Raw genomic sequence first — 11,872 nt, forward strand, 5'->3', positions numbered from 1 at the left:
ACTGAAGATGAAACAGAGTAGAGAGGTCACGACCATTTAGTCCAATATATTTGCAAATACTGCAAGAGCTGGTCCTCTAGGGGGTGGTGCTACTAGATTCAGCCCCATGCTCACATGCCCTTTTAGGCATAACTACTGCTGTTTATATTTGCCGGCGCTCAGCAGCAGTCCTGCAGGCACGATTAAATTGAAAAGGAGGGTTTGTATTTGCATACGGGTACGGCTACAGGTTATGGAAATAATTCAGCAAGGATAAAATTTCCATTGTCGGCAGATAGCAGATGCTGTAAGCATCCATTGACAAGTGCTGACAATCAACATATAAGGAAATGCAGACTTCATTTTCCCCTCTATCAGAAAAATAAAAATAAAGAATGGAAGCACAAATAAGGAACCCCACACCCGCTGAAACAAAGGATAACAACGGCTTCTCCTGCATCTCCGTCCAGTTCCTACATATACAGATGAAGAAACAAATAGTTTGCAACCAAGATTAATGAGGATATTTTTCTTGCAAACTAAACAACTGAATTACGAATGAGTCATATAATTGTTGCTAAAATGTCAGCGTCATATAAATATAATACATATTTTCATGCATACATGGTTGCTTCAGTTACATTGTCCAGCATTTTTGACATTTAATATATAACCACTCCTCACGCCCTATTCCTATTGGGGCTGAGCTTGAACTTGAAGGGCATTGGGAGTGTCTCTGTTCATCCCAGAGACCTCAAAAACTATGGATAAGACATTAATATCCATAATTTTTTGCATTTTATTTTTCACCCCTTCTCACACCACTCATCCTTTCGGGACCGAACTTGGACTTAAGGGCATTAGAGTGTCACTATTCATCTCAACAACCTTGAAAACTATGAACTAGGCACTAATATCTGTCATTTATGGTCATTTTTACATGTCATCCTCTTCCCACCCCTTCTCACCCACTATTTCTATCAAGGCTGAACTTGGACTTGAAGGCCACTGGGAGTGTCACTATTCATCTCAGAAACCTCAAAAACTATGGATTAGACGCTAGTATTTTTGTTTTCGGTTATTTTGCATCACTCCCTTCTCTCCCTCCTTTCACTATTGGGGCTGAACTTGGACTAAAAGGTTCATCAGGAGCATCACTATTCATCTCAGTGACTCAAAAACTATGGATTGGACACTAATATCTGTCATTTTCAGTTATTTTTAAATGTCGCCCACTTCTCAAACACCCCTCCCTATCGAGGCTGAACTTCGGCTTGAATGACATCGGAAGTATCGCTATTCATCTCTGTGACTTCGAAAACTAAGGATTAGACACTAATATCTGCTGTTTTTGGTTATTTTTACGTTTCACCTCTTTACCACCTCCTTTGGTGCCAGTGATGGTAAAGCATATACCTAATTACCAAGTTTGGTTGAAATTGTTCAGTGCGTTTCAAAGTACATGTGGCACACACACATACAAACACACACATACACACACACACACACACACACACACACACACACACATATAATATATAATATCTATATATATATGTCGGTAAGGCATCGGCATGTCTGTTGTGTATATAATTTAGAGAGAGAGAGAGAAGAAGAGAGACGAGAGAGAGAGAGAGAGATGTATATGTAGTATATATAAATATAATGCCACAGACTATAGAAATCGTCTCGGGAAAAATATGCTCTAATAAAACATATGCATATAATATATATATATATAAGCGGTAGTATCCTTTGAGAATTTATTGTAAATTTTAGCCAAATGATTTTTGAAAACCACTCCTACCTTGACATCTGCCTGTGGGTGGATCTGCAGTCTCAAACGGTTGTGTGTATGTTCGTCAGTACTGTCTTTGTAGTATATATACTCGTGAATTCTAATACTATGTATCAGTCCTTTGTCAATGGATTGAAAAATAAAGCCGAAAACCGGTCAGGACCTACACCCTGTCTCTTATTTTTCACCTGTGGATATGTGTGATATATACATATATACATACACACACACACACATATATATATATATATATAATATATATATATATATATATATATATATCCGGCTGAAGTAAACTTTTAAGGTAGATGGAATTTTAAGATAGAGAGAATGGGACGAATCTGTGGGTGTAAGGCTGGATGAGAAGAGTGAGTTTGATGAGAAGGTTATGACGAAAGTACAAGAGGATGAAAAATGAGCTCGGGACATAAGGTAAAGGAGTATGAGAAGGGCGCGTAAAATTCAGAGATGGACTAAAAGAATAAGTGATTTTTGGAGGGTGGAAAGAGGCAAAAAAACAATGAGTTGTTGGATAAGGATATGAGATGTTTTGAGAAAGAAAACTGACGATGATATTTCAGGTGTGAAAACCAAGCAAGATGGAATATAATTTACATGAATAAAGGAGGATGGACATGTTGGTCAAGAGGAGGCAAAGAGATTAATTAGGGAGAGAAGGTCAACAAGGACTTGAGTCAGAAAATGATGTTACGCTACCAGGAAGTAAATGTGGAGAAAAATTCCAATGAGTAAATGGATCTCAGAATGGGTCGAAGGCGCATTTTAAAGATTTGCTGAATGTAGAAGAGAGAAGACTGGAATGATTAGTGCAAGTTTATCATCTCTTGTGAAATGACTGTTGAGGACATAAGGAAAGGGGCTCAGAGGTAAAGAATGGAGACACCAGAAATTGAAGGGATTACAAGTGAGACACTGTGATATATGGTGGTGGAAGTTTGACGGAGTGGCTGACCAGTGTGTATAAGGTAAACTGGATGAGAAAAATGTCCTGAAGGGATGGATGAGAGGAATAATTGTTCCACTGCATATGGGGAAAGGTAATAAAGTAGTCTGTAAGAATTATGGGAGCATAATGGTAAACAGAATGCCATGAAAGGTGTGTGTCAGACAGTTATGACATTCCAACAATATTTACATCACTGTAATTTATAAAGTTATAGGAGTTAGTCAAAGTTACACACATACGTTTAAGAGTTTACTCTTATGATCTTAGGTTGCTGTCAGTCAGAACCAAACACCAGGACAAAGGTTCAGTTAAATCAACTTACTTCCTTCCATTCATTAGTTCCCTCCTTCCCCCATCAACAAACTCCCCCATCACTCTCCATACCCATCCTACTATCACTTCTCCCCCCTCATGGCCCCTCCTCTTCCCCCTCCAATCCTCCCACCCCCTTGCCTCTCTCTCTCTCTCTCTCTAGATTGCGCACAGGGAGATATAGTCTTAAACATAGTTATTCTATAGTAATTTTGTTTAATAGTTTAAGAATAGGAATGTTGGGTGTAGTAATGAATCGATGGCTAATGGACATGACTGTTTTGGCTCGGTTGGCAGTTTTGAATACACTCGACCTCAGAAAGTGGCTTGTCGATGGGTACTGAAGGTGTGCATAATCTTCACGGGCAATTATTACCCATAACTCTTTTTATGTATAGCCTTATGTAACAAATTTCACAACAACGGTAATTTTCAGTGAAATTATAGCTAATCTTAATATCATGATAAATATCATCAAACCCTAGTGTTCATGAGCAATCAGTTTTTTCCCTTAATCTACTTTACACTTCTGTCTTCCCGGAACACACAGGGCTGTATGATGTGTGACCCATGTGAAGGGTGGGACTACAAACGAACAACAGGCGCAGAAAAACGACCATACAAATACTTGCAATCTAAGATCATAAATATAATTTCCAGCGACAATTCTTAGGGGACACAGTAGATTGAGGTTGAACATCATAGTGGAGCTCATTAGCAAAAACCACTCAACTCATTGTTGTGATATACACATTTGAGTTATAATGTGCCAAAATCATGTGATATAATAATGTACAATGTATGTATTTATATTTTCCAGTGTACTGTGTAATTCAGACGAGAGAGAGAGAGAGAGAGAGAGAGAGAGAGAGAGAGAGAGAGAGAGAGAGAGAGAGAGAGTAGGATGGGTATGCAGGGGGGATGAGGTAGCTTGTTGGTGGGGGAAGGAGGGAACTGATGAATGGGAGGGGCTATGTCAACTTATCTGAACCTTTGCTCAGATGTTTGGGTTTCCACTGACTACAACTTGAAATTGTAAGAGTAAACTCCTAATGCATACAAATTTGACTACTCATATAACATTATAAATTATGGGGGGGTGTTGTAAACACTGTGTTGAATGTCATTGTCTGACTAAAAGCCTTGAAGATGTTGCCGAAAAACGATGCCACATAGTGAGATGAGAGGTGTGAATGCAAAGGGAAAAGCTGGTTGTGGTGTCCATGAACCTGGAGAAAGCTTATGACAGAAATGATAGAGAGGCAATATGGCTGTAACTGAGGCTATACAGGATGTTAGTTATTAAGAGATAAAAAAGCATTATGACGAAAGTGAAGATGTGCCAGAATTGGTAGGTGGGAGAAGGATGGTTCGATATGAAAGTTAGTCTGAGACAAGGGTGTATGATTGGTCTTTGACTGTTTATTCTCTTCAATGTTATGGTGTAGGTATCTGGGAATAACTATAAAATGATGGCATGCAGAGAGAAGTAATAAGTCACATATCAGGTGAAATAAGGAAGCTATCAAGATATGTACATACGATAGAATCGAAGCTGGGATTGCTTATGGAAGCCAAAGTAGGAAAATATAAAAGAACTTATATGGAAGTGACAAAAAAGGCTGAAGTTATGTAAACAAAGTGTCTGTAAACTTTATGAAATGTAAGAAGAGAAGGGGCATGTGATATGAAAGTACACAAAAGCGATGAAAAGGATTAATCAGTGTTTTGAGACGGTTTAACCATGTGGGAAGGATGGAGAATGTTATGGTTCGTGAAATGAATGAACATTTCGGAAGTATTAGGAAGGGGGAGAGGAAAACCTAGAGAGTAAAGTTTAATGGTATTTGAAATGAAGAACCTCAACATCCATAAGGAAAAAAAGCCCTAGTAAGGCAGAAGTGATGGGTGCAGTGCATTTAGTGGGGTCTGATACACTGCTGATGAGTCCTCTGTGCGGAAAGTATCTGCGAATAACACGTTCATTCATGATTAAGCTATTTAAGTATGAATGTGGCCACCCTCTTTACGGGAGATGGTTTTATATATAACATTATTCATTATATTATATATCATATAATATCTATATAATATATACAATATCTATATATATATATAATATAATATATATATATATATATATATAGATATATATATATATATATATATATATATATATATATAGTAATATATTATATATATAATTATATAAATAATCCCGGTAAATACATCCAACCGTTATGTCGCTACTGCTTTGTCTGCCGCGCTTTCTCTTGCTCTCTGCACTACTTCCGGTGAAATTCGTAAGGTTTGTGGGTGTTAAATATTGGAATATCCTATGGACCAACGTTCAAGAAGCATGAAACTGACGTAGAGCGGTAGATTGTATCTGTTTGTTTGTGTGTGTGTGTGTGTGTGTCTACGTGCACGTATAAATATGTGTGTGTATGTACATGCGTTTACGTACAAATAGAGGCAACCCACTACTCTAATTCTGTTTCATGCTTCTTTTTGATTCACCATCAAAAGAATCTTACGTATTCCACCGGCAGTAGAGCAGGAAACAAGCGAAAGTGTAGCAGGCATCGCAGAAGCGTCTATACAAGGGCTGTAAATAATTACCGATGTGATAAATTGCGTGTTTGATCCATCGGTTAGAGGCTCAACGTACTACGGCGCGGCCGCGCGAGAAGGTTTTAGTGTCATGCAAGAAGTGATTCCGGTCGGTTGTCTTCCAAGTTCGTTCGCTGAAGACTCCGGAGGATTTCAAGTGCACAGGTTGGATGGTGTAGTTACTTGTGTCCGTCTGCGTTGTGATATACTTTGTGCGTGTGTTTCTTTGTGATGTTTTTTCGTTAATTTGTGTCTTACTTAGACCAAAATTTGTTTTTTTTATATCAATAATATATTATTTTATCTTCTGTCAGCTGATCACTTATGTTTTCCATTTTTTGCTTTATTCATGCCATTCTTACATGTTACATTTAAGATCTACTTCAGTGAAACAGAATTTTGAACGCAAGTATAAAATGACTATGGGACTAAACCTTGATTAAATAAGGACAATAATTTAGGCATTCAAAACAAGGACTGACATGGTGACGGTGTACGGTTTATTACAAAATTTTCAGTGTTCTGTCACAAGTAAATGTTGATGTGGCGAATTGATTGCTCACTACGGAATCCTATAAAAAAATCATACAAAAAATTCCGGTCCAATCACTCTATACTACACTTGAATCCAGTTACTGAAGTTTCCTAAATATGATCTCGTCACTAAATTATTATGATAAATAAGGTTGATATGTTGTGGTGATTAGATACAAAAATACACAATCTACTCCCTTTCCGCTTACTAACAATGAAAAGTTACCATCCCCGCCCAAAAATAGAAACATAGACATAATGAATACCGATCTTCAAGTGGGTTACTCGAGCCGCTGGCTACATAATCAAAATTTATTTTGAACAATGATTAGTTGGAACGTCTCCGTAAGGGTTTGTTTGTTTGTACGTAAGGGTTTATTGGCTGTTGATAGGCAAGCCAATAGGCGTTGACTTGACAGCAGCCGGTAAAACAGTCCTCTCCTGTCAAAATATTTCCCACGACTGTCAGTCACAATGTCCCCCTACCAAAACGTCCCCGATGAATTTCACTAAAAACAAAGAGGAAATATAGATAAAAGTCATGGAAAATACGAGAGAGAGAGAGAGAGAGAGAGAGTATACCGGCCATTCAAACTGCATTTTTCGATTTATAGTCATTTTCTATATTTCATTTAAGTCTACAAAGAGGATTTAAATATAACTGAAGGTTAACAAAATATTTCAGCGCGAGAGGGAATTTTTGTGGATATAAAATAACACGCATTTTCCCTTTCCATCAAAAGGTTTGACGAAACTCGTTGTAAAGTGTACCTGCCATTATTTCTCCAAAATTTTCAGCTAAAATATGACGCATTAGAATTCTATTTTTAAAAAAACGAGGTTTAAAAGGAGTAGCCACAAACAGGCGATGCACGCGAAGCAGCAACGTAAACTACTCGGGAACAAAAACGCCTTTTTTTTATGGAATGACTTTGGAAATGAAGGTCATGTGGTCATCGTATCACAGCCACAAGACCTTCGAGGGAAAAACAGCAAGTCACTGCTTCTTCTTTTTACAAATCCATCCCTAACGCAGCGTCCAGGCATATCATACACCTCACTTTAGAGGCCTTCCTTTTTTCTATTTGTATTCCATGTTTCCAGGACTTGTGGAAAAGAATTTAAGATTTCAGTTAACCAAGAGAGGAAGCTTAGCTTGCTAAAATGAATGCGATAACACTTCGCTGATTTATTTGTTTTATTGTCTCTGTTCTCGCCTACCTTCCCGTACAAAATTTTGCATAAGAAGTTCCATGTACACACACGCGCGAGCACACACACACACACACACACACACACACACAAGCTCGCGCATGAGCAATAATACTGTTGGTTGTACGGCCACGACAACTATATATATTTGAGTCATTCACTGTCCCTGTCCTTCGGTTCTTAAACGAGCGAGCTAACAAGCGAGAGAACGTGAATATTTCTTTCGACAATTTTATTTCTCTGGTAAAGCATCAGTCCGGGCTATAGTCTGTCATTTCAAAAATATAATATTCCATTAAAGGAGTTAAAAAAAATTACGGGCTACTCCAGGTGCAAGAGCCCGTGCCAGCACAAGGCAGGCTTAATCTTATAAAAAAGTTAAAACGAACATTTCTCGGGCTGTTATAAACGATTATCGGATCCAAGTCTTACGTAACACTCGACATAACATTAGGAAGAGTAAAGAGTGACAGTGCTTGATTCTAAACGACGTTACGAGATTCAATGTCCCCTGACTAGACGTTCTGCATGCATACCAGATATTACTGTGCCTGCTGATATATAATTCACACGTGGTCGGAAGTGCTCTGTACAGGCTCGTAATTCAGAGTATAGTAGATGTGAGTTCTTGTCTACTTGGGTGCTGAAACTTATTCCTCCTTTTGATTGCTACTTAGAATAACAAAAAATTATATGCGTATGTATGTGCAAGTTTATGTGTGGTAGAAAGGATCCACATTTTATACTACATGCTGAAATATAAAACCACGATCTTTCTGTCTTTTTCATACTATTGTGGCTTTTTTTAAACTGAACAGAAGTGTAAGTTATCAATTTTATCCGTGATGTCAACACGTTAAATTTTGATAAAGGGGTAATGTCTCTGTGGCTGTTGCGATACTTATAACTGTAAGATTGAACAAGTTATGCTAATAACAACAGTTATGCTAATAATCAGCTACAATATAAAACGTCTCATGAGAAGGAACTAGGAACAAACAGATTGGTATAATACAGTGACTAAATATGTACTATTTTCACCGACACATAAAAGACATAAAAAACATTGTTCGGCTACATACATATTTAGACCCGATTACAATCCATGTGCAATTATATAGATATGAGCATGCATACGTGTTGTATACAAGGGTATCCCCCGCCGTTATCTGCAAGATGCTCTACCCCTGCAACGTATAGAACTCAAGAGAAGATGGGGTTTCATTGACGTCATTCCAATGGCATCTGCGTCACGGACACCTGTGATGAGAGAGGAGAGGCAATAGTACGCGGTGTGGTGGCAATGTCATCATTCTAGTTCTTCCATTTTACTATCTGGCACATCCGGGAGTTCACGCCATTTCTTCTTGACTTCCGCTTTGGATGCTCACGAGGTTATGGGCGAAGGGCAAAAGAGCACCGTGGTGGAGCATTAGTGCCTAATGCACAGAAGTCCTTCAATGAAGAGCATCCTCATGCATCTTCACCACACCCGTACCAATGAATGAATTTTGCTCTCTGATTGAATTAGGTTTAGACTCAACCTTTTTCTTTACGCTGAGTCGAGACGTATGGCAACACATTTCGACGTGATCATGAGGACCCCTCTTGCCTATCCTAACTAGTTTATGCATGGCATTTCTTTCAAAAAGTTGATAACCCTTCCTTAATCCTTTCAAAGGACCTTTCTAGGTTAGATACGTAGGTAACCATTTCATAATTGACTGACACAACGAAGCAGCCTTTATTTTCCTTTCAGCCAATTATCTTTTTTCCTATCTATCGTACTTGTCGTGGAGCATGAAAACAATTGCCACTTAGTCAGGTTTGCTATTGTTAAGTAATTCCAGAACTACTTGTCCTACTTTTAAAATAATTATGTCAACTCTGCAGTAGGCTGTCATAATGTCCTAATAAGGTAATTAACCGGTGATGGCTGTTACCTATAATCACGATGTAAAGTACAACATGAAAAGCTTATACTGCAAGTCCGGAGGTTAATGATGACTTGTTAGTTTATGTGACGTTATTTCACTCTTCAATACATGAGGACCGATCTTCAGTTACTTGGCGGAAATAAAACTCAAAAGCTTTGTAAAGGAAGTTCGTTTACAAAACACTAACCTAGGGGAAGGCGTGCGACGCAGCTAAACTTACACGAATAGTGGTAATCTGACAAGTGTTCTTTTTATTTTTTTCTTACATTGCAGAAATCATAAGCCTAATTTCTAGCTAAAAGAGGCCTTCGTTGAAGGGAGTATATATTTTCATGGAGACTTAAAACTAGAGGTTACTTAAAAAGGGAAATATAATTCCAAGTAATTAAAACTGAGAGAAGAAGTTTGAACTGGGGGTACTTATTACACAGCCCACCAGTTTATTTCAGAACCAAGCTGTGCAATCTGGCTGTGGCCACCGCGTGCACATCCTTGCTATTCATTTTTTGATGAGTGACAGAGGCCCTTCCAAAGTAAGAATTCGTATTTGGCTGAAATTCTTATATCTAAGACAATCAGATATTTTTCTAATAAAATTTAGGTTTTCATGCTCAACTTAAAACCTATTAATCTTATGTCTTCATTTATTATATTTTCACAATTATGTTAAACTTATTTCAAACTACCATACTTCATACCGAACATTTATCCCCTTAATATGTCTTGGTTTGTCTTTATGATGCAAAGTTACGTCCTATTATAATAATAAAACCAGAGAAAATTCCCAACTGGAAAGCCTCAGGTTTCGATAATGTCCATGGATACTGGCTCAAAAACATGAAGGCCTTACACCCCTGAATAGTAGAACAACTCCAGCATTGCATCACAAACCACCATGCGCCCAAATGGATGACCACAGGGAGAACATCTTTTGTACAGAAAGACAAGTACAAGGGAAATATAGCAAGCAACTACAGGCCTATCACCTGCCTACCAATAATGTGGAGGATACTAAACTGTAACTCAGTGAAAGGCTATATACAACTACATAGATTCAAACACCATCCCCCACCAACAGAAAGGCTGCAGAAGGAAGTATAGGTGCATATAAGACCAGCTCCAGATAGACAAAATGGTAATGAAGAACAGAAGGGGAAGGAAAACCAACCTAAGCATGGCATGGATTGACTACAAGAAAGCCTTCGACATGATACCACACAGGTGGCTAATAGAATGCCTGGAAATATATGGGGCAGAGGAAAACACCATCAGCTTCCTAAAAAATTACAGTGCGCAACTGGAATACAATACTTACAAGCTCTGGAATAAGACTAGCAGAGGTTAACATCCGGAGAGGATCTTTCAGAGCGACTCTGTCCCCCACTACTCTCCGTAGTAGCCATGATTCCATGACAAAAGTACTCCAACTCAAGAAAGGAGGCAGCGGAATTAACCATCTGATGTTCATGGACAACATTAAGCTGTATGGGTAGAGCATAAAGGAAATAGATACCGTAATCCAGTAATCCAGACTGTAAGGATTGTACCTTGGGGATATCAGGATGGAGTTTGGAATAGAAAAATGTGACTTGGTCAACATACAAAAAAGGAAACTGACAAGGACTGAAGGGATAAAGCTACCAGATGGGAATAGTATCAAACACATAGATGAGACAGGATACAAATACTTGGGAATGGTAATAAAAAAGAAAGAATATATGCAGAGACTTAAGGAGATACTCAAATAAAAACTCAACGCCAGAAATATGAGGAAAACCATAAACACATGGATAGTACCAGTAATCAGATACAGCACAGGAGTAGTGGAGTGGACGAAGGCTGAGCTCCGCAGCATAGACCAGGACACTAGGAAACACATGACAATACACAAAGCACAACACCCAAAAGCAAATACGGACAGACTATACATAACACGAAAGGAAGGAGGGAAAGGACTACTAAGCATAGAGGACTGCGTCAAAATAGAGAGCAGAGCACTGGGGCAATGTCTGAAAACCAGTGAAAACGACTGGTTCACGAGTGGATGGGAAGGACTGATAAAAGTAGACGAAGACCAAGAAACATTGAGATGGGAAAATGACAAACAGAACGGAAGAAAGGCACAGCAAACTAATGCACGCACAGTACATGAGGCAGACTAAAGAACTGGCCAGTGATGAAACATGGCATGGCCACAGATGGGAGAACTCAAGAAGGAAACAAAAGGAATGCTAACAGCGGCACAAGATAAGGCCTTAAGCACCAGATATATTCAAAGAACGATAGATGGAAATAACATCTCGCGCATGTGCAGGAAGTGCAATATGAAAAACGAGACTGTAAACCACATAGCAAGCGAATTTCCTGCACTTGCGAAAACCATTACAAAAAGGGGCATGATTCAGTAGTAAAAACCCTCCGCTGGAGCTTGTGCAAGAAACACCAGCTAGCTTTCAGTAATAAGTGGTACGAGCACCGACCTGAGGGAGTGACAGAAAACGATCAGCAAAGATCCTCCGG

At 38.7% G+C, this 11,872-nt stretch overlaps 1 protein-coding gene across 2 annotated transcripts in view; it reads left to right on the top strand.

The window, feature by feature from the left end:
* The first annotated feature begins 5,754 nt into the window (after positions 1-5,754).
* The window catches only part of LOC135200186 (long-chain-fatty-acid--CoA ligase ACSBG2-like), a 17,521-nt gene continuing 11,403 nt past the window's right edge, over positions 5,755-11,872 (top strand). The window contains exon 1 of one of the 2 annotated variants that reach the window (XM_064228561.1): positions 5,755-5,834. The gene's annotated coding sequence lies outside the window, so the exon portion shown is untranslated. Of the gene's footprint in view, positions 5,882-11,872 lie in introns of both variants that reach the window. The other variant, XM_064228562.1, reaches the window with a different exon arrangement.

Source organism: Macrobrachium nipponense, chromosome 26 (assembly GCF_015104395.2).
Source record: "Macrobrachium nipponense isolate FS-2020 chromosome 26, ASM1510439v2, whole genome shotgun sequence".
NCBI classification, from domain to species: Eukaryota; Metazoa; Arthropoda; class Malacostraca; order Decapoda; family Palaemonidae; genus Macrobrachium; species Macrobrachium nipponense.